This window comes from Portunus trituberculatus, chromosome 49, assembly GCF_017591435.1.
Source record: "Portunus trituberculatus isolate SZX2019 chromosome 49, ASM1759143v1, whole genome shotgun sequence".
NCBI lineage: Eukaryota > Metazoa > Arthropoda > Malacostraca > Decapoda > Portunidae > Portunus > Portunus trituberculatus.
Window position 1 is genome coordinate 9,105,494 of NC_059303.1, and position 24,269 is coordinate 9,129,762.

General features: G+C 43.1%; 1 long non-coding RNA gene across 1 annotated transcript; it reads right to left on the minus strand.

Annotated features, from left to right (window-relative positions):
• Positions 1-458: 458 nt before the first annotated feature.
• LOC123499145 lies at positions 459-20,114 on the minus strand. Its single transcript, XR_006672888.1, has 4 exons — positions 20,025-20,114; positions 19,783-19,867; positions 19,368-19,587; positions 459-994 (listed from the first exon to the last, which is right to left on the minus strand). It is a non-coding gene; the product is annotated as an uncharacterized LOC123499145 (long non-coding RNA).
• Between the last annotated feature and the right edge of the window lie 4,155 nt (positions 20,115-24,269).

Genomic DNA, 24,269 nt, shown 5'->3' on the forward strand with positions numbered 1-24,269 from the left:
GAGTTAGCAATAAAAGTAAGTTAAGCAAAGAGTATAGTGAATGTATTTATGGATTTTCAGGGTTTGTAGGTAAAAATGTGGTAGTTTGTCAGTGAAGAATAAGTGAAAAGGAGGAAACTAGGAATTAAGCAATAGAAGTAAGTTAAGAAAAAGTGCATAATGGATGTATTTAAAGATTTTCAACGTCTGTAGGTAAAAATAGAGAGATCACCAGGACAGATAGTAAGAGGAGTCGTCACTTAAGGGCAGTGTCAAATGTATTTAAGGATTTTTTAAGATGATAGGATGATGCATTAATCTTTTGACTGCTATGCGTTCTGTTGTAAGCTCAATATAATGCTCCGATTCAAGTTTAGATTAAAATTTTGAGAATACAATGAGTGACGGTGTAGTTTCAGCCATATAGTGCAGTCTTTGCTTTGCTCAGTGCAGTGGTCGAAGGTTACTAAAACAAAAGAACGAGTCTCATAATATCTTTCACAGTCAGAGTTTAAGTAGCCAAGACTTCCTCATTAAGAATTCATCGTGAATAAAAATATGTAAGAAAAGGAGCCGCTATGTGGTAAAGTAAATGTATGTACATGTACGTATAGGACGGCCACTGATCACAAATACTCAAGATCAAGAGCAAAACAAACTGAATTGAAAAAAAAAATCACATGAATATCCTTTTGAAATCACTCATCATTCTATTTTTGCACACTAATTCTATACCATCAGTCCATCACTAACTAAACATGACAGTCTACTCTTTCCATTTCATCCTTTTCTACAAACTTTCACACTCATCACCACAGACTCCTAGAAACAAAGGCGTTGGGGAGAAAACCTGATCATTTATCCTTTTGAAATCAAATATTCCATTTTCGCACATTTTTACACCATCATTAACAAAACACGACAATCTAATCTTTCCAATTCATCCTTTTCTACAAACTTTCGTACTTATCACCATAAACTCCAAAACCAAAGGCGTTGGGGAGATGGAAGTGAACTGAAAATAAATAAATAAATAAATAAATAAAATATCCTTTTGAATCACTCATCATACCATTTTCACACTAACTCTGCACCATCACTAAGCACAACAATCTACTGTTTCTAATTCATCCTTTTCTACAAACATTCACACTCATCACCACAAACACCAAGAAACAAAGGCGTTGGGGAGATAGCACTCAGGCACCACTCAGCCAGCATCACACAGGGCGGGGCGTGACTGAGGGAGGGAGGAAGAGAGGAAGGGAGGGAGGAAGAGAGGAAGGGAGGGTGGCAGTGAGAAGGGATGTAGTACAGTGGCAGGCTCCCACATTCTCCCCGACTGAGGGAAAAACAAGTCCCCAATCCATCGTGTGCTGTCAATGGCGCCCCCTCCCAGTATGCAAGGCAGGCAGGGGGAGGAGGGAGGCAGGGAAATGGAAAAGAGGGTGGAAAATTAAAGGAAGAGAGGAAATACACTACATAGAGCCAAGATGAACAAAAGAAAATGAGAAGGATGTAGAGACCGGAAATTAAAGAGGAAATCATACTAATCTCTGGGAAAGTTAAGGAAACAAAGGAAAAAAAACTAGTATGAATGACAGGAAGAGAAAGAAGAGTGAATGAATGCAGGAATGGTAGGAAAGAAGAAATATGAATGCAGGAAATTAAAGAGTGGAAGTCATACATGTAATTCCTCTTGATGGAAAGAAAACATCTACACAACACCAAACACGGATAAGAAAAGAAAACACTGAAGTAAACACAAGACAAAACCAGAAAAAAACTATAATTGAGAGAAGAAAATTGAAATAAATGGAAGAAGCGAAAATTAAGTACCTCAAGCACGAGAGAGAGAGAGAGAGAGAGAGAGAGAGAGAGAGAGAGAGAGAGAGAGAGAGAGAGAGAGAGAGAGAGAGAGAGAGAGAGAAATAAAAAAAAAACATGGAAGAGGAACGAATCAAGCTCTTAATCCACGTGAAGGCTAATGTGTGCGTGTGTGCGTGTGCGTGCGTGCGTGCGTGCCTGGCGTGGGAGGGCGGCGAGCGTGACCCTAGCCTGTGACACCAAGCAGTGATGGATTGGCCGGGAGATGTGGCAGATGCGTACCCTGTCATCCCCTACACCTCCCGCTGGCTCCTCTGCCCATACCCCTACACACACACACACACACACACACACACACACACACACACACACTAATACCTTCTATGCACATTTTCTATAAATTTGCCCATCTTATTTTGTATGTAGGTTTGGTTGACTAGTTCTGTGTTTGCCTGTTACAGAGAGAGTAGAGAAAGAGAGTAGAGAAAGAGAGAGAGAGAGAGAGAGAGAGAGAGAGAGAGAGAGAGAGTAGAGAGAGTAGAGACTAAAGAGCGAGCAGAGGTAGAGATAGAAATAGGGACAGACTGAGATGCAAATACAGAGAAACAAAAACAAACAAACGAAACAAAACGAAACAGAAAACAGAGAGAGAAGCAAAGACCTCCAACCACACAATCTACTTAATATATGTATCAGAACAGGACAGCCATAGATACGGATGAAGAGAGAGGTTAATTGAAGTGTTGGCTGAGTAGGGGTGATGGATGACTCTTGGTTGGTCAGCGCGTGCCGGGCGAGGTCACATCAGGTCAAGACAGAAGCTGGTCATGAGATAAAACTTCTTCCCCTGATTTATAAAGACGCTGATGAGGATAATGATGATAACGAGGAGGAAAGGGGGAATGAATAGAATAAGAAAGATAGGGAAAAAGAACGCACGAAGCCAGAGGAGAGAGAAAATAGACGAAGGTGAAAGAAATATGAAGTCACGAATGAGATAATTAGAAGGGAGAAGGAATAATAGGAGGGATAACGAGGGAAAGCAAGGGAAAATAACTAGATAAAAGGCCGGTGAAGGATGAAATGGCAGAGAGAGAGAGAGAGAGAGAGAGAGAGAGAGAGAGAGAGAGAGAGAGAGAGAGAGTACTGGTACTGATACATTTATTGGCCCATATGTAGTACATAATTTAACATTAACATTGATTAATTAGTGTACAAAGGCCTGTTGAGCCGAGGTTCTAGAGAGAAATACGAGCAACGAAGCAAATATACAGTTCATACATGCAATAAAAAGCAAAGACACCTAAAACGTACGTGGCTTCATGGAATAGGACAGGAATGAAGAAAATAAAAGTAAAAGGAAAAAAGGATGGAAAAACGGAAGAAAGGGAATATAAGATGAACCAGAAAAATATGAAAAGGATGCAGGAACACAAGATGAAAAAAGGAAACAAACGATATAACAAGAAAATCACCACGAAAAGGAAAATTACCAAGAGGAGGAGGAGGAGGAATAGGGTGGTCGTAAGCGAGCAGCATTGACAGAAAGATGAGTAATGAGGTTTATCATTAAGAGCTGACCACCACCACCACAGGCGCACGCGCACACACACACACACTCTCTCTCTCTCGTTTTATACATTAATTCAAAGATACGTTTTCTCAATGATAAGATGAATTTTCCTGGTGTGTGTGTGTGTGGGTCTGTGTCTGAGTGTGATAACAGCTAAGTTTTGGGACCCCATCGCCTGATAAGAGACTCCCTACAACTCAAGCTTCCCTTAACCATAGGTATCAGTCCCACCATTCCTTCAGTCTGCTCTACAAACCTCTTTCTTCTTATAACTCCTTTAAAGAATATCAAGATACCCAGTGAAAGAAATGAACGTTTATTTAACCCCTTCAGTGCTATGACGTGTTTTTCATATTCATTCTGGTTACTATTTGGTGATTTTATACAGTTTCAGAAATTTACATGGGAGATTGAAGTGGTGAAGACGGTGGCCTATAGTCTTCTGACCTCCATAGACCCTTCCTAATGCAAATAAAATCGTCTAATCATACCCAAAACTCAAATCCATCTCAGTACTGATGAGGTTAAGGATACTTTTTCAATTTATAATACTAACAGGTTAAAGGTAATTAGTTTCGAAAGCAATGTTATACCTGTAGTAGAATCAGTGGTGGTGGTGATTGTTGTGGTGGAGGTGGTGGTGGTTATGCAAGTGATAGTGATGATGGAAATGGTATAGCAGTAAGTGATTGATGTTGTGGTGGTGAATGATGTATTGGAGGTGAAAGTAAGAGTGGTACTGGTTATTGTGGTGATGACTGGTGATAATAATAGTCATAATAGAGGCAATAACAGTAGTAGCAGTAGCAGTGGTGGTAGTAGTGGTGGTGATACAAGAGATAATAGTAAAAATGATGCCGCTGATGACTGGTAATAATGATAGTATGTGGCGACTGGTGATGGGGGTGCTGATGATAGTGGTGCTGGTATTAATGATGACAATATTGGGTGGAGGTGAGTGGTGAGAGTGATGGGAGTAATACTAGGTAGTGGTATTGGTGGCAAGTGGCGACAATAGTAATAATGATGGTGGTGGTAGTAGCAGTGGTGGTGATGGTGGTAGTGATAGAAAATAGTAGAAATAGTGATAGTTATGATGGTGGTAGTAGCAGTGGTTGTGATGATGGTAGTGGTGGTGGTGGTGACGGGTGAGTGGCGGCGGGAAGTGGCGGTGAGGACAAAGGAGGAGTGATTCATTACTGCTTATCGGAGTTATACAGAATAATCCCACCTGAGCACTTTGACTGACACCTCAACACGACCCCTCCCTCTTCCCCTCCCTCCCCTCGCTCCCCTCTCTGCCTTCCTCTCCTCACTACTCCTCTCTCCTCTTATACCACTCTAATCTTGGAGAAAACTTTGTTACTGAACTGTCACCTTAAGAGGAAAGTAAATTCTTGCCACAATGATACGAAATGTCACGAGTTTATAGCCGAGAAAATTTAAATATATTACGAAAGCTAAAATTATCAGCAGCGAAGTTACACCACACCAATACACAAAAATGTGCATAATCCCGTAACATAATCACAAGGAAAATCCCCAACTCTCTCGGGCAATATTGAAATTATTATATACGAGGATAAAACAGAAGGAAAAAAAAAATAAAGAATAAGATACACACACGCACACAAAAAATAAGGCAAAACACAAAGATATAACCGAGACAAAACCTAACCAAGTGACACATACACAAACAAGAGCACAATTCCACGGTAGTACAGCTCATATTCCCAAACACTTCTGTGCTTCACCTCCACTATTTCAAACCGCTTTATCTAAATTCACACGAGTTCTTATGTCTGTAGAGGCAGAGGGACAAGATTTCTACATTATCAACCGGAAAAACAATCTTGAAAACCCCGCTAATCATTTATATGGCCTTGGAAAATATGGTGAGAGTCAAGTGTTTCTGAATACGAGCCTAAGACTGATGACGAACACAGGGCGGCGGGACGGAAACAGGCGGGACACTGCAGCGGGGGAGAGAGAGCGCGCCGACCACCCACTCCAGGTCCGTCAGGTCGCCACCAAGACTCACACGAGGAACACGGCTCATCAGTATCACTTCCCGACAGGATACTGCCCATACCGAGTCTATTATCTTGCTCTTTGTCACCGAGGGAGATAAATTACCCACAGCCATAGCTCCCCTTCCACACCCCCTCCCCCCAACTCCCAGGACACTCACACGTACGCACACCACTGCCACACTTATCGCCAAGACCCCCGATACTTCAGTTCTCTGTTTACCGTGTGTGTGTGTGTGTGTGTGTGTGTGTGTGTGTGTGTGTGTGTGTGTGTGTGTGTGTGTGTGTGTGTGTGTGTGTGTGTGTGTGTAAGAGGGGAAAGCTGGCACAGTGCAACAAAAATAAAGAAAAACCCACTTATTTGCCAGTTCCCGAACAGGTTCAGAGGAGTTAGCGAAGCGAAAAGAAAGGGATAAAGGTCTTGAAACTTTCCTCTTTAGTGGTCAAGTCATAGGATGTGTGTGTGTGTGTGTGTGTGTGTGTGTGTGTGTGTGTGTGTGTGTGTGTGTGTGTGTGTGTGTGTGTGTGTGTGTGTGTGTGTGTGTGTGTGTGTGTAATTCACTGTTTGATCTGCTGCAGTTTCTGACGAGACAGCCAGACGTTACCCTACGGAACGAGCTCAGAGCTCATTATTTCCGATCTTGGGATAGGCCTGAGACCAGGCACACACCACACACCGGGACAACAAGGTCACAACTCCTCGATTTACATCCCGTACTTACTCACTGCTAGGTGAACAGGGGCTGCACGTGAAAGGGGACACCCAAATATCTCCACCCGGCCGAGGAATCGAACCCCGGCCCTCTGGCTTGTAAAGCTACCGGGCCGTGAGTGTGTGTGTGTGTGTGTGTGTGTGTGTGTGTGTGTGTGTGTGTGTGTGTGTGTGTGTGTGTGTGTGTGTGTGTGTGTGTGTGTGTGTGTGTGTGTGTATGCCTGTCTGTACATTTTTCATAGAACGCGACGAAAATTAACCACAGAGGAACGAAAAAAAAATGTATAAATAAAAACCGCAAAAATTACAAATTCCAGCTTAATTAACGGCTAGAATAAACTAAGAATTTCAAGTAAATGCGTTGCTTATTTTACATACTTCGGAAGGTGTGGAGCCAGTAGTAATCTTTTCCTCTTCTATATCTTCTTTAAGAATTAAAACTTAGTGCTTATATCAAGAGTGGCACTATAATCACACATCCCTGGCACTCTAATCCCTTCTTTTCTTATCTGGCACTTTTATGCACTTTTCTTTATCACATTCAGTTGAGAGAGAGAGAGAGAGAGAGAGAGAGAGAGAGAGAGAGAGAGAGAGAGAGAGAGAGAGAGAGAGAGAGTTTGAATGCAGTGATGATGCTTCTATTACTATTTTCAGATCGTCTCTAAACCCAACTTAGTTTCCATTTCGCATACTCCTACATATTGAAAAAAAAAAAAGATAAGGTGTCACTGGAAAAATGGTGGTGGAAAATTTTTCAAACTCAAAATAGGAAGTCAGTTATTGGGTTATAATTTATCTGTTTTGTTCCGAGTTTTTTTTTTCTATATATATATATTTTTTTTTTCTGAACATTAGTCCTCCATACCACGAGTCACCTCTAGACGAACACAGACCGTGATACTTACTTGCATGAGAAGAGGAGGAGGAGGAGGAGGAGGAGGAGGAGGAGGAGGAGGAGGAGGAATAAAAGACCGGCTTGAACTTAATTAATTCTAGCCGTGACATCACCAAAGCGGCCGCTATCACTCCTCAGTAAGCCGCTCCCTGGCAGGCTTCAGCTTCCTCCAGTTGGGTTCAACACCTCCATGGGCCAAGGCTTTCCCCGGACGAGGCAAATACTAACCCCCTCATCATCCCCCCTTACAAATCCCCTCCAACGTTCTCCCACACCTTCACAACCACTTGCCTGGGTCCCGTCCCACGAGTAACCCTCAACCCCCGTCAACCCCCGCACCGCTGACCTCTACCGGGCCACACCAGCTCCTTTTGTCACGCCTCTCACTAATTAACATCACTGCACAAGCTCAAGATACATTAACCTCTTCAGTAACATGACTAGTGGTAGAAATGCGTCCCAGTATTGATGGGATTGATAAGGTTTAGTCTCATTATCTATGACTTCAAGAATAAGGCACCTCCATAACGTCCTCCACTCATCTCTCAGCTCTGTCTGTTTCAGGTCACCTCTACCGACACTTCTCATTTCGACTATGTATTGCTGTCTGCCTTGCCTTCCTTCACTAAAAAGACTAACTAGCTGAAGGATTATTGTTCTTTTAATATTGTTCACATGAAGGTAAGTATCTGTATGTAATATCACCCACACCCACACTCCTATTATTATAGTAGGGGGATAAACATTAACGTGCTAATACTCTTTCTGCCGATTTCCAGGTAGCAAAAAAAAGTAAAATAAGTGATAAACGCATTAAACGGACCTAAGCTTGAAGCCTTGGACTCTTAACACCGTGCAAAAACTCTAAATGCAAAGTACAAAGGCAGCAACAATTACTGGCTTGCTAATCAATGCTCATACAAAACTTACCTAACGCAACAAACCAGTAATGTTATTGAATTGAATTTATTTATATGCTCAGACTTTACAATTAAAGTATGGAGCACAGCTCCGTTGTAAAAAAATGAAGCACAGGAGTAAACACCACAACCTTGCATTGGTACCTCGAGTCTTGAAGGCGTTTAGTCGGGCGTGTTTGAGTCATCAGTCACATCCGGCCACTCAAGGTTACCTGTCTCCTACTGTCTGTCCGGGTTGCAGGTGTCCGAGATAGCACCTGGCAGTGATTACCTGATAACATGGGCATTCCGACAGAGTCACACCTGGGGCTGAGCGTGGCACGGCGGCTCCTCAGTGTAATGATAGAATAGATAAAAGACTTCAGCATCTCACGGATTTACTCTATCTAGCTATCTATCTGCTTTGCTACCAGCGGCCTATCTATATCTATCGACCTATGCGCGAGGAACAAAATTTCTAAAGTGTAGAATTAAGACAAAAGCAATTACGTGTGTGTGTGTGTGTGTGTGTGTGTGTGTGTGTGTGTGTGTGTGTGTGTGTGTGTGTGTGTGTGTGTGTGTGTGTGTGTATCCGAGCACCAATAGCCTGTGACGTCACCAATATCCGTGACGTCATCAATACTCGCCTGAAGGAACTGTATTGATTACGTGAAATGTCGAAATGCAGTGTGCCTTCTCTCCTCCCTCGTCTTGCCCTCCTTCAAGTCTTCCTCCTCCTCCTTTTCCTCCTCCTCTTTCAGCACTCCAGTGACAACAAGTGTCCTCGCCTCCACCACAAATAAACAAAACACTTACGGCCACACCAAGTGGAGGCGAGTAACATTATATCATTTTAATGGTTGCTTAACATTCCGGAGATTAAATTTTCTCGATACGTGGGCTCCAAAATACGTACATAACAGAGCGGGGCAAAAATGTTTCAAGTGGTTCCCTTCCATTGCTTTGAGTGGCTTCGTCCGTATCCTGATCGCCGCTACGGTGTCCACGCCGCCACTACTTCCGCGCTCTGACCGAAACCCAGAGCATTCCTAGCACACACGGTTTCCCCAGCATTCCCCTAGAAGGAAGTGAGGGTCTCTGGTGATCTGGGTGGCTGGTCGTTCGAAAATACTGGCCAGGCGAAGGTCGGAGCCAGTGTGGAAGGGAATCGGAGGCGGGGCTCCCACGTGATCCATCACCCGGCTAACAAACAGGCAGAACGCGGTTGGAAGTTGCATCAAAGAAGATCATATTAACACTAGACTCGGGTGGTTGGGGGACCGGCAGCCGCAGTCGCCACCCGCAGATGTTACTAGCGTTCACCACTGCCGAGAGGCGACGCTGCAGCCTTTAGGTGATTTAATTAAGCATGAAATGTGTCCACGGCTCCGCTGCTGATGGTGTGGGTGTGGCGGGTCGCAGCCTCAGGGATCCCAGGGCCAGGAGATGCAGCCGCTAATTCCAGCATGTCGCCGCTTCTTACCGACACAGTGAGGAGGAAGAGGAGGTGGGGTAGGAGCCGCCGCCGCGATGATCCCCGAGGAAAACAACGAAGCACAGAGAGGCTTTTTGCGTGGCGAGAAATGGGTCAACGAGTTACACGTACACCACGCGTCCCTCTTACCCAATTTTTTTTTTTTTCAGGTTATCCTACGTGCTCTTCGTCGTCTCGTTTTATTGTTTGAGTGCAAGGCGAAAATTTAAGACAGTTTCCAATTATATCTTAAAGCACTGACTTAATACTTCAGCATATTTTTCTTTCCAAATATGCGAAGACATTTAGGCGAGTTGAGCCTTTGACATTAACGTTTTCAGCCTGTCCTCTGCTCCTTCCCTTGAGTCAAACAGCGACTTCACCAGGGGACCAGGGGACTAGTATTTTCTCTCCTTACTACTAAATAATCTGCTTTCTACAACATATTTAGCTATTTACATTTAAAAGACCCACAAGCTTCTCCTATTCCAGCTTCCTTCCATTAAATACCTAAGTAGGCATGCCTTTTCTTTCAAATTCGCATTACTACCCTTTCCTGTGTTCCTCCTTTCCTGACTCTCGAAACTGTCTTTTACATTTGTTTCCTTGCTTCCTTCGTCTAGTTCTCGTTCCACCTCAATTTACGTAAATATATTTGTCTTTTCCTCCTTTCTGAATTCCCTGATCCTCGGAAACTGTCCTTTCTGCGGCTGATCACTCGCTTCCTTCGTCGTTCCCTTCTACATTTACGCGAGTTTAAATTTGTTAACACTCAACACCTTTTCCCTTACACCATTTCACCTCTCCCTTTCCTGACCCTGAACATTTCCTCTCCTGCTCTTCACTTTCCTCTCCACGTTCCCTCTTCCCACCCAACCAGCGCAGGACCCCGCAGCCTCTCGGAACATCAAACGCAAGTCCCCGGCAATTAAACAAGATCACATAACCCCGCCATTGTCCTCGAGAATCCCCCAACACACCGCCGGACACAGGTATGCGGCCCCCACACCTCCGCCCCCCGCCGCCGCCTCGACACATGGGAGACTCGGTTCAGGTATTTCGCTGAGTGTTTATTTTCTTTCTTTGAGGAATCCGAGCGTCATCCTGAGGGAGGCAGACTGAGGGCGTGTGAAGGTTCTGGGAGTCACGTCGGCAGCGGCTTTACGGATACTAGACTTGCGCACCTCGCGGACACATTTCATGACGTATGATGTTTGTTTCGACTTCGCTGTCTAGTCTTCGCGGATAAAGAGACTTCTAGGTAAATTACACCCAAGTAAACTGTGCCCACAAAAATACTCCATGAAAGTTTGATGCGGAATAGTTCTCCCTCGTAATGAAACTCGCCACCGCATTATTATACACGAACCAAGTGGAATGCTTTCGTAATATAAAAAAAAAAAAAAATGGAAGGGCAAAAGATGCTCTAACCGAAACTATGCGAAAATCAAATCAATTACTCAGAACCAATGCACACTTTGAGCGAGAAAGTGAGATGTGCAAACTAAAATGAAAACCTAAAAAAAGTATCAAAACCTAAAACAGACCTGGAATCTGTTACGAAACGAAAAGTCAGATTATAAAAGCGTGAATGCAGCGGGAATGACTATCAACAGCGACTATTAGTAAAGTACATGTTCTAGAATAAGCAATGTATGAAAATTATCGGAAAAACACAATGCGAATCTCAGGAAAAGAGACATATGAAACAAGACCTTGGCAAGACACACAGAAGGTAGTACCAATATAAACAAATCACGTCACACTATAACAATGCAAAAAATAATAAATAAAAATAACAGATTAAAACCGTGATAAAAAGATAACCTAGAAAACACCAGATAAGAACAGTAACACCCAAGCAACACCACGAAGCAGACGTACTAACCTTTTAAAACCACAATCTGACATTCCTTTACAGTGTCAATCCTATCCACACCCTGCAAAACTTGAGCCGACAAGAGTGTGGGAGCTCCGGGAGAACCAGCGGGGAGTGGCGGAGTGTGGAGGAAAAAAAGACTTACAGCAGGGAGGTGATACGGCCATTACGAGGCTTCACCGAGTCCTGAGCCACATCTGAACCTCTAATTACCCGCCATTACGACAATTACCCAGTTTTTCCCCGACGCTTCCCCGCCACGCACGCAGCCAATCATGACGTCCCGCCCTCTGACTATTCATTCCATTTTGTTTACTTGTTTACAGTCTCTATTGGTTTACATGAAGTCTTGTATTCTAAAACACTTCTGTGCTTCACCTCCACTATTTCAAAAGGATTTATTTAAATTTACACTTTTTTTTTAAGGTATTTTTACGGTTCTAGAGCAGTGGTTCTTAACCTGGGGTTCCTGTACCCCCAAGGGGGCCCATATATTTACCATGAGAAAGCGAAACATGTATCTTGACACTTTTCATTTGAAATAAAAAAAATCTAATAATTTCGCAGCAAGGTTTTTATCATTAATCCTTTACATGTTAGTATAGTATTTATATTGAAGGGGGTACGAAATTTTTTTCTCAGATATCGAGATATCGGGCACTAAAAAAGATTAAGAACCACTGTTCTAGAGACAGATTAACAAGATTCCTGCATTATTAACTGGTGAAACACTTAAAACCCCACTAATCATCTCCGTGGACTTGGAAAATAGTTGTAGTGAGAGCGCAAAGCGTTTCTGAATACGGACATAAGCTACATCAAGATACTTATTTCTTTGCATCCTCTTACACTTCTACCTGCTAACTTCTCTCAATTTCGACTGACACTTTTCTAGGTAACGACTCTTTTCTCTCTCTGAGTCTCTCTCTCTCTCTCTCTCTCTCTCTCTCTCTCTCTCTCTCTCTCTCTCTCTCTCTCTCTCTCTCTCTCTCCTCTTCTCGTTTCCCATTCTGTTTCCTCTTCTCCCTGTTCAAGTACTCTTTCCTCTCTTGAGCTGTGATTAGTGTCACTTCTTCCCTCTGATGATATATGGTTCTCTCTCTCTCTCTCTCTCTCTCTCTCTCTCTCTCTCTACATTAGACAACTACAGAGAAATATTTTAGGTAAAGTGAGCAATTATATAAATTCTACAAAAGTTATATAAAACAGACAAGAAATTAGTGAGCCTGGAATGGTATTGTGTGTGGCAAGCAAAAGACTGGGATTAGATAGTGAAGGTAAGGAGAGAGAGAGAGAGAGAGAGAGAGAGAGAGAGAGAGAGAGAGAGAGAGAGAGAGAGAGAGAGAGAGAGAGAGAGAGAGAGAGAGAGAGAGAGACTGGGATAAAATAGTCATGGGCAACAAGAGACTGGGATGAGAGAGTGAGTTATGGGATTAAGGAGACTGAGATAAGATAGTGAGTGTGGGGAGGTGAGAAACTCAGAAGAAAGTCGGATAAGAAAGATAAGTGGCTACAAATAAAGAAAAAATAAAGATGTACGTGTGGAAATGCACGAGAGAATATAAACAATTAACCTATTCAATACTGGGACGCATTTTTACCGTGCGTTTTGGACATGATTAGGCGTTTTTATTGACTTTCTGAAGGGTTTATGGAGGGCAGAAGATTAATGGCCAGAGTCCTCACTATTTTACTCTCCCACTAAGTATTTCAAACTGCATAAAATCACCAGATAGTAAGCAGAATGAATATGGAAACGCGTCATGGTACTCAAGGGACTAACCTCTTCCGTACCAGGATGCGTTTTCATATTCATTTTGGTTACTATTTTGGGAATTCAAACCATCAAAAACTTGTGAGAATCAAAATAAAAACTCTGGCCATTAATCTTCTGACCTCCATTGAACCTTTTTAATGCAAATAGAATTATCTAATCATATCCAAAAATCATGGTAAAACTGCGTCTCAGTATTGAATAGGTTAATTGTTTGTATTCTCTCTTTCTCGTGAATGAAAGTCAACTTGGTGACGTGAACAGTGAGCGAGTGTGGTTGAGAGGAGCGGACTCATGAGGGCGTGTGGACATCGCAGCTTTCCTAATTACCGGAAGTCTGACTGATATGTTGAGTGTAGATGTGACAGGTGGTCATTTGCAGGCGAGGCGTGGGTTGCGTCGCCTGGATGTGAGAGGGAAGAGGATAGATAGGACAGGGGATAGGAAAGGGGCGAGGGAAGAGAAGGAAAGGGAGAGGGAAGAGAAAGGGGAGGGGAAGGCGAGAGGAAAAGAGGAAAGGAAGAGGGAAGGAGAAAGGAAATGGAAAGGAAAAAGAAAAAGGGTAGGGGGAAGAGGAGATGGAATGGGAGAGGGAAAGGGAAAGGAGGAAGGAAAGGGAGATGGAAGAGGAGAGAGAAAGGAAGAGGGAAGGAGAGAGGTTCTGGTTACGGGAGGAAAGGAGAAAGGGACTGAAATGAAGGAATGGTTTGACTGGTTAAAGATGGAAAGGGAAGGAGAGTGTAGAAAACTAAAACCGTATTAGTTGTAAGAAAAAAAATTAAGAAAGGAAGAAGAACGAAGGAGGGACGCGATTGACGAGAATGTCTATCTGTGGGATGGAAGATGAAGGAAAAAAAAGGAAACGAAAGAAAGGATGAAAAAAAATCTAAATTAAAATATAGAATGGGAAAGTTACATCAGTAGGAGCGGGAAATGAAAAAAGTATGATAAGCGAAAATAAAGTAAGAAAAGCAAGAACGAAGTGAAATAGTTATGATAACCTCTCCCAAGGATCTACATCACAAATTCTTCCCCCACCCACAAAAAACATGACTATTTAACCTAATAGCACAACGAGTCCTTAACCACAGCGAAAAATGAACATCTACACCAGCTATACGTGCATCAGAACCCAGCACTTGCCTCACTGCTCAGTAAATCACAAGATTCAATCAAGAACAAAAACAAACCAATACTTATGGTTAACTACACTTTTCCTGCCAATTTTTTTTTTTTTTTTCCCCAACTCCAAATAGTCTTCATTTTATCTTGAACATTTTCTAAAGTGTGAAATAAAAGGAGTCTGAATAATGACCACGTTTTGAAACTTGCCTCACCAAATCACAAGACTCGATTAATAACACGAGGACTTAACCCCACTAACTCAAAAAGATCGTCACTCCTGCCGCCTGTAACACCTTAAGTCACCACCGACACGCCACCACTCACTCCATCCACTCATTCACATTGCCCACATATCGCAGTCTCTCACCACTCCCGCCATCCATTACAATAATTCCGAGGGCCATGACAGAAGGATGGTTGCAGCAATCATATTTATATCGCCATTACAGCGACCCGCCTCACCCTCCGCGCAACATCCATCTTCAGTCTCGTTACATCGTGAAATATATAAAATCATGAAAGACAGATTACCGACGAAACGCACACGCTCAAGTTGGGTCGTTTGGTTAAGCTTACAGGCTGGGCTTGTGTTTGCCGCCTCAGCGACTCAATATGAAAGCAAATGAAGAGAAGGTTTCAAGACATTTTTCCTTAATTCTGGCTAATTCTGTACCGCTCTATAAGGGAACCAATTATATGTGGGACTTTTTAATATTTTGTTACCCTTGGTTAGCTTCCCTCCTGCATAAAAACAGACTTAAAACCTTTAATGAATGGAAAAAACAACTATACCACGTCCTCGATTACAAAAAAGACTAAATAAGTAAATGATAAATAAGTAAAGTAAATGATGATTGTGCAGCAAAACTATAAATTTAACACGGATGAAATTAAATATAAACGAATGAAGTGAAATAAGAAAAAATCTAAGTTAATGTTTAATAGAGCATAGCCTCGATAAAAGAAAGAAGAAAAGTGACCGCGTGGAGCAAGACTTCCAATCCGGTAGCGAATAACAAAAAAAAAAAAAAAAAAAAAAAGGGAACGAAAACGGATCACTTAATGGGCCGGAAAACTGCAAGCACAGGATGGAGAAGTTCTTGGGAGAAATTCAAGAACGCGATGAATTTAAATCTGTCTTGAAAAAAAAAAGAAAAGCCGGTAGTTACTGAAGCACGAAGAGTAAAAAAATGACAATCGATCACAAAATTGCAACTAGAGGGGAAGAAATCATGCATATAAGGAAAATATCAATACAAGAAAGTTAAACAACCAATTCGGTGGGGAAATAAACCGGAGGAGTGGGAAGAGTAGGTGGGGAAATAAACCGGAGGAGTGGGAAGAGTAGGTGGGGAAATAAACCGGAGGAGTGGGAAGAGTAGGTGGGGAAATAAACCGGAGGAGTGGGAAGAGTAGGTGGGAAATAAACCGGAGGAGGGGAAGAGTAGGTGGGAAATAAACCGGAGGAGGGGAAGAGTAGGTGGGGAAATAAACCGGAGGAGTGGGAAGAGTAGGTAGGTAAATAAACCGGAGGAGTGGGAAGAGTAGGTAGGTAAATAAACCGGAGGAGTGGGAAGAGTAGGTAGGGAAATAAACCGGAGGAGTGGGAAGAGTAGGTAGGGAAATAAACCGGAGGAGGGAAGAGTAGGTAGGAAATAAACCGGAGGAGGGAAGAGTAGGTAGGAAATAAACCGGAGGAGTGGGAAGAGTAGGTAGGGAAATAAACCGGAGGAGTGGGAAGAGTAGGTAGGGAAATAAACCGGAGGAGTGGGAAGAGTAGGTAGGGAAATAAACCGGAGGAGTGGGAAGAGTAGGTAGGGAAATAAACCGGAGGAGGGGAAGAGTAGGTAGGGAAATAAACCGGAGGAGGGAAGAGTAGGTAGGAAATAAACCGGAGGAGGGAAGAGTAGGTAGGGAAATAAACCGGAGGAGTGGGAAGAGTAGGTAGGAAATAAACCGGAGGAGGGAAGAGTAGGTAGGGAAATAAACCGGAGGAGTGGGAAGAGTAGGTAGGGAAATAAACCGGAGGAGTGGGAGAGTAGGTAGGGAAATAAACCGGAGGAGTGGGAGAGTAGGTAGGGAAATAAACCGGAGGGGGAGAGTAGGTAGGGAAATAAACCGGAGGGAGAGTAGGTAGGAAATAAACCGGAGGGGAGAGTAGGTAGGGAAATAAACCGGAGGGGGAGTAGGTAGGTAGGGAAATAAACCGGAGGGGGAGTAGGTAGGTAGGGAAATAAACCGGAGGGGGAGTAGGTAGGTAGGAAATAAACCGGAGGGGAGTAGGTAGGTAGGAAATAAACCGGAGGGGAGTAAGTAGGTAGGAAATAAACCGGAGGGGGAGTAAGTAGGTAGGGAAATAAACCGGAGGGGGAGTAAGTAGGTAGGGAAATAAACCGGAGGGGGAGAGTAGGTAGGGGGGTGAAATAAACCGGAGGGGGAGAGTAGGTGGTGAAATAAACCGGAGGGGGGAGAGTAGGTAGGGAAATAAACCGGAGGGGGAGAGTAGGTAGGGAAATAAACCGGAGGGGGAGAGTAGGTAGGTAGGGAAATAAACCGGAGGGGAGAGGTAGGTAGGGAAATAAACCGGAGGGAGAGTAGGTAGGTAGGGAAATAAACCGGAGGGGGAGAGTAGGTAGGTAGGGAAATAAACCGGAGGGGGAGAGTAGGTAGGTAGGGAAATAAACCGGAGGGGGAGTAGGTAGGTAGGAAATAAACCGGAGGGAGAGTAGGTAGGTAGGAAATAAACCGGAGGGAGTAGGTAGGTAGGAAATAAACCGGAGGAGTAGGTAGGTAGGAAATAAACCGGAGGGAGTAGGTAGGTAGGAAATAAACCGGAGGGAGTAGGTAGGTAGGGAAATAAACCGGAGGGGGAGTAGGTAGGTAGGGAAATAAACCGGAGGGGGAGTAGGTAGGTAGGGAAATAAACCGGAGGGGGAGTAGGTAGGTAGGGAAATAAACCGGAGGGAGTAGGTAGGTAGGAAATAAACCGGAGGGGAGTAGGTAGGTAGGAAATAAACCGGAGGGAGTAGGTAGGTAGGAAATAAACCGGAGGGGAGTAGGTAGGTAGGGAAATAAACCGGAGGGGAGTAAGTAGGTAGGAAATAAACCGGAGGAGAGTAGGTAGGTGAAATAAACCGGAGGGGAGAGTAGGTAGGAAATAAACCGGAGGAGAGTAGGTAGGAAATAAACCGGAGGGGGGAGAGTAGGTAGGAAATAAACCGGAGGGGGGAGAGTAGGTAGGGAAATAAACCGGAGGGGGAGAGTAGGTAGGGAAATAAACCGGAGGGGGAGCAGGTAGGGAAATAAACTGGAGGAGTAGGTAGGGAAATAAACTGGAGGAGTAGGTGGTAGGGAAATAAACTGGAGTAGATGGTAAGGAAATAAACTGGAGTAGATGGTAAGGAAATAAACTGGAGTAGGTGGTAAGGAAATAAACTGGAGTAGGTGGTAAGGAAATAAACTGGAGGAGTGGGAGGTAGGGAAATAAACCGGAGGAGTAGGTGGTAGGGAAATAAACTGGAGTAGGTGGTAGGGAAATAAACTGGAGTAGGAGGTAGGGAAATAAACTAGGGGAGCAGGAGGTAGGGAAATAAACTAGGGGAGCAGGAGGTAGGGAAATAAACTGGAGGAGCAGGAGGTAGGGAAATAAACTGGAGGAGTAGGAGGTAGGGAAATAAACTGGAGGAGTAGGAGGTAGGGAAATAAACTGGAGTAGGAGGAGGTAGGGAAATAAACTGGAGGAGCAGGTGGTAGGGAAATAAACTGGAGGAGTAGGAGGTAGGGAAATAAACTGGAGGAGTAGGTGGTAAGGAAATAAACTGGAGGAGTAGGTGGTAAGGAAATAAACTGGAGGAGTAGGAGGTAGGGAAATAAACTGGAGGAGTAGGTGGTGAAATAAACTGGAGGAGTAGGAGGTAGGGAAATAAACTGGAGGAGTAGGAGGTAGGGAAATAAACTGGAGGAGTAGGAGGTAGGGAAATAAACTGGAGTAGTAGGAGGTAGGGAAATAAACTGGAGGAGTAGGAGGTAGGGAAATAAACTGGAGGAGCATGTGGTAGGGAAATAAACTGGAGTAGTAGGAGGTAGGGAAATAAACTAGGGGAGCAGGAGGTAGGGAAATAAACTGGAGGAGTAGGAGGTAGGGAAATAAACTGGAGAAGTAGGTGGTAAGGAAATAAACTGGAGGAGTAGGAGGTAGGGAAATAAACTGGAGGAGTAGGAGGTAGGGAAATAAACTGGAGGAGTAGGAGGTAAGGAAATAAACTGGAGAAGCAGGTAAGGAAAAACTGGAGAAGTAGGTGGTGAAATAAACTGGAGAAGTAGGTGGTGAAATAAACTGGGGGAGAAATCACCACTCAATCGACCGCAGAACAGCAAGCACGCGGCGGAGTGAATCGAGACTCATTCACACACAAGATTCAGCGGCCGCCAGGAAGCGTCTTGCCTGAGAGCGACGATGTGCCTTTGTTCCTTCCTTTCCTCCACTAAAGTATTCTTGCCACGAAAATGCCTGACTTTCTTCCGCGTGTGTACAAAGACTCGCCACCTGTTTGTTCAGCCCATGGGAGGGAGGAGGAAGACTCAATGCGGATATATTCTAAATTATCCTCCCGGTAAATACAAGAATATATAAGTGAATGGTCTTTATATTAGTTTATTACGCTTTATTTGGTCCCAGCAAACACGAAGTGGGCCTGAGCACCGTCTCAAACCCCGCCTTTAGAAATGAAGGTGAGCGCTTTCCTTCCTTGGCCGCTTTGTTCCCGCCAGGCGACGAGCGACACGCGTGGCTGCATGACTAGCTGCTCGTGCTGGCCTCAGGAGAACGTGGTCATTATTTAGATGACTTTTTTCTTTCACACTTTAGAAAATGTCCAAGATAAATAGTTTCCGTTGAGGTGGGAAAATAGGGAAGAACTGGCGAGGAAAGTCTAGTTAACCAAGTCATAAGTATTGATTTACTTCTTTTAAAATTGAGTGTTATTCCAATTGCAGACCAATCGTCGTGAAATTTCGGGAGCAAGTCTAGGAACGCAAAACGGGTGCACTTAATTGTTTGTGGTCTTATTTCTTAGCGTCATGACTCACGAGAATAACATAACTTCTATTTAATTGCTAACTAACATTACCAAATTCTCTCTCTCTCTCTCTCTCTCTCTCTCTCTCTCTCTCTCTCTCTCTCTCTCTCTACATTTCTCACCTTCCTTCTGCTGCTGCTGCTGCTGCTGCTTCTAGCCATGTGCCGTGACCTCCCTCCGTACTGTGCACTCCTTCACCACTACATTGACTGGACGAGAGGAGCGCCACACAGCTGACACAAAAACTTGCGGACCGGACTATGACTGGTAATAACTGTACTGTGATTGGCTCGGGGTAGCACTGGAAACCACGTGTTGTAACACTTTATTGAAAGTTTCAACCTGCAAACATATGCTACTAAGTAAAGACATGCCACATCAGAAATACCCTATCCTAAACAACAACAAAAAGACACGCAAATGAATAACCCACACAACTCCTAACATCAGCGTTGACACATTTATCCACAGCACATGTAACACCATAATACATTTCTCATCAGTCCCAGAATACATACGAACATAATCGTTACTCACTCCATTGGCTCCACACAGTACAAGTCCAGCACACTGCACCCCCAGCCAAGTAATCAGTAAGAATGCACAGCCATGAAACGATCGCCTGCAATTACAAACATGTCGAAACCACTTATCACTACCACTTAACACTAACATAACTAAACACGTGAACATAACACTCATCAATCATCACAGCAAAGTATCCCTAGCGCGTACGTAACAATCATCAATCAACATAATAACAAACAATTAAATCTTACCATCGGCCGATGAATTCTCTCCTACCCATCACCCAGCTTGTACCACACCCAACTAGCCATCACGGCCGTGTCCCACCAAAACCAAAGGCGACTGTGTCTCTGTACTGCACCACATCGCCGACAAAACCTACTTACAGAACATATAAACCCGAATCGAAACCGCAAACAAACCCATTCAAATCCTTCCAACACTAAACAGTACCAACCTTAATTCATAATTATACCAGTATGAGAACAACTCAACTATCATGTTAATGATACAATAACTACCATATGCTCTGTCGTTATGTCTAATTCTGTTGTTACTGTGCATCCAATTGCGAGGAATTCCACGTTTTTCTGATCAGAATTCTTAATGTATAGAGAAAGGATGGAATGACTGACCAAAACAGAAACGTTACGACAATAACTCAAACTGCATAACCCGAAGGAAAGTAATCACTGTGGAAATTACACAAAAAATAACCTCCCAGCTTCTCAATAACCCTTCCACAACACTTACTTGTCATCCCGAGGCATCCTGTAAAGCTATTGCGTTACGTGTGATGATTTCCATTTCCGTATGACGCAGATGACATGAGATACAATGCGAAATACCTCCAACGCACTACTGTCAGCTGAAGTGAGGCCCTCTTTCCGCAGCAGGCGTGCCAACCCTACAAATGAAATCATGTCTACCATTCTCATGTACTCCACACTCTGGGGTTTTGGTATTAGTATGCTATCCTTAGAGAAGAATTATGTTTCTATAGATAAAATATTGTTCCTTTTGTGACTGTATGCTATACCGTACAATGCTGGCTTGGCATATATATGGGGTACCTCAATCCGCCTTCACTCAAGTAGTAGCATTAGTGAATTGAACCATACTAGGGAGTCAACCAAATGGATGCTTCACAATAATCCATCTCAGCTTAATTAGAAAATACTGGTCATAAATGTATAGTCCATTATGATCAAACAAGCTTGGTTATGTTTAAAACTGGCGTGGATTATTGTGTTCACTCAGTCAAGAACACAAATGAAATGAGTGACAGGACACAGGCAGATGTCCGTCGTCATAAATAACTCGGTCACCTTAGTAAGTACGGAGTATTTCTCTGTCTTATGTATTACTTAATTATATCTTGTTCTCTTGTATGAAGTTTAGTGGTAATTGTATGTAGTTTACCAGATACTCTCGACACAGGCCAACACACATCTCGTATTTGCTATTCTTCTATATCTATCATCTCTGCTTTTATGGCTAAGAAAGAATCATCGTGTAACATCTTTATCTCAATGTATATTCACTTTTGAACATATGCAATTCGTGTATGATGCAAATATACCGACAAACAACAATACTGCATTATATAGCTAAGCAAATCAATGTATTTCTTGAAGCTTCCTACATTCACCAGGCGTGCCAACCGTACAGAGTGAGCAGCCTCGGGTCTCGGGACGAAGGCTCAAGACTCGTATTTTCCCACGAAGCTTCCACCAAAACCCACCAACAGTACGTACACCGACTGAACTTGGCGTCCTTCTCATGTTCCCTCATTGTTAGTCCGGATTCTTCCATATAATTTACTCTGCCTTTTGTTTACTTATCTATTTTCTTTTCATCGTCATCTTGCTCCTTGCAGACCGCGGGACGGGAGAGTGCGAAGCCTCATGGGTGGGCGGGTGAGCGCGGCGGCGAGGGAGGGACAGGGCGTGATAGAGTGAGATGCAGTGAAGACTAAACACTGCGCCGCCCAGCTGACCCCTCCACCACCACCACCACCTCCACCACCTTGCTTTCTACACCAGCAGTCCAGTCTGTTCACCTTCCCCATCCCTCTCAGCCCCCTTACCACTCTCTCATTTGCTCCTCCACCATTACCACGACCATCACATCTTCCCCTTCACCACCATCCGTACCCTTTTCCTTCACTGCTTACTTTCACTTCATCGCCACTACTGTACTCCCACTGTTGTCTTCCTTTTCCTATCAGGTTTATTGTCTCTGCCACTTTACCGTAGTTTTTTAAATTTTTTGCATCTTTCATATTAACCCCTTCAGTACCAGGAAGCATCTTTTACCTTAGGTTTTAGGTATGATTAGACGATTTAATCTGCGTAAGGAAGAGTCTATGGAGGTCCGAAGATTAATCGCCAGAGTCTTTATTATTCTAATCCCAGCATGAGTTTTTAGAGTTGTATAAAATCGCCAAATAGTAAGCAGAATGAATATAAAAACGCGACATGATACTGAAGGGGTTCATGTTATGATTGTTGTAGGTTCTTTCAACAATCATCTAGTGCAAAACGTGTAACTTGGAGAGACAGGGTTAAGAACAAGAGCGATAAAGTCCTTCAGTGCCTAGAGTTAAAATTTTGATGGGTCGCTTTAGGGTTACTCATATGTAGTAAAAAGTGGCATTCTGTCGCTAGTAGAGGCATTAATTGCTTCCTCACTATATGTTCCCTTTAATATTTTAGACTTTATTATATGTGAAGTTCTCGGTAAATCAGGAGTACGTATTTGTTGTGGCTCTTCATCTATCTCTTTTTATTCTTTTCCCTATTGTCCGCTTTCCATTTGACTCTCTTACCTCATGCAGTAATAGTGTTCAGACCGTTTCTTTGAGTGCATTCTAACACTTACTTTATATGTATTCCCAAACACCTTTTTACGAATTTATTGATATTCACTAACAAAACTCACGCATTCATTCGGCTCATTCAAGTGTATTGTTGCACTCACATCTTTCCTCCTCCGCCTCTTACTCCTGGTCTCCGCCCCGCTCATCCAGACTCATTACCGAGACTCCCTCACTGGCTCACTTCACTCACGCATTATTCTCGCCTCGTTATTTCCCCTTGTAACATCTAAACCTGTTGTAATCTTAGTGTCGCTCGTTGGTAATTTTCCTCGCCAAATAATTTCCTATCATAACATCTAAATCTGTTGTAATTTTAAAGTCGTTTGCTGATCATTTTCCTCGCCACATCATATATATCTTGCGGTAGCGGAGCCGTATCACCATTCATCTTTCCCGCACTTCGTCATCATATATTTTCAATTAAGGGAGGAGTGATGGAAGGGGTGTGGGCTTTGCTATGGTGCTGACAGCTGGCGGACACCGAGTACAGTATAATTTCTGTAAGCGGTAACAAACATGAGCGAAGTAGCGAGGGGGCAGACGGCAGGAGGATAATCCGTCATACTTCCAAGGTGAAACTGCCGCGTGAATAATGAAACGATGGCGGGGCGAGCAGCATTGAGACATCCAGTGCCGGATCACAGGCAGTCTTTGGTCCCACTCACAGCCTGCACTTGTCACGTCCAGAGAGACGCGTCTTGATGCTGGGTTTGCTGTTGATAATGATGATGATGATGAGTCTTGAGATTTGAAGTGATTACGAGTGTGTGTGTGTGTGTGTGTGTGTGTGTAACAAAAGGTATCCTTATATATATATATATATATATATATATATATATATATATATATATATATATATATATATATATATATATATATATATATATATATATCTTTCTGGAATTGTAATTTGTAGCTGTGTATTCTTTTTTTAGTAAGTAAACCTGTCGATCTATCACTTTATTATTTTTATTCACATTGCTCCTACTCTCAATTTTCTTCACACCTTGACCACCGTTTTCTTCCTGCTTTTCCTTTTCCTGTTCTTCAAACCATCCACACCACAATTTTACTGTTCTTCTGTTCTCTTTCCCTTCTTTCCCTTTCTTCAATTTTTCTTATTTCGGGGGAACAATTATCATTGGGTGCCCATATACTAAACTGAGAAAAGTGAGGAGCCAAAACAATATTTCTCTTTGTAAATATGTTTGGTTAAGGACATGAAAGTACCCAAACTAACTTTACACGCTGACAACATAACATCTATTAACCAATCAAAGACAACTTTTCTTATGTAATACGGGAAAACTGGTCAAGGAAAACGAAAAAAAAAATCCCAGTTGGTTGCCAGTCCCCTTGCATGTCAGAAAGAATAAGCCAAAAGAAAGGGATAAATGTCTTGAAACCTCCCTTTTAAATGAAGTCAAGTCATAGCAAGTTGGAAATACAGAAGCAGGCAGGAAGTTCCAGAGTTTACCAGAGAAAGGTCTGAATGATTGAGAGTACTGATTAACTCTTGCAAAAGCCTGGATGATTCAACAAACATGACCTCCCTAACTCCCTAACTCCCTAACTTACCATTCCTTAGACAAACAGCGAGTAATACATCACACAC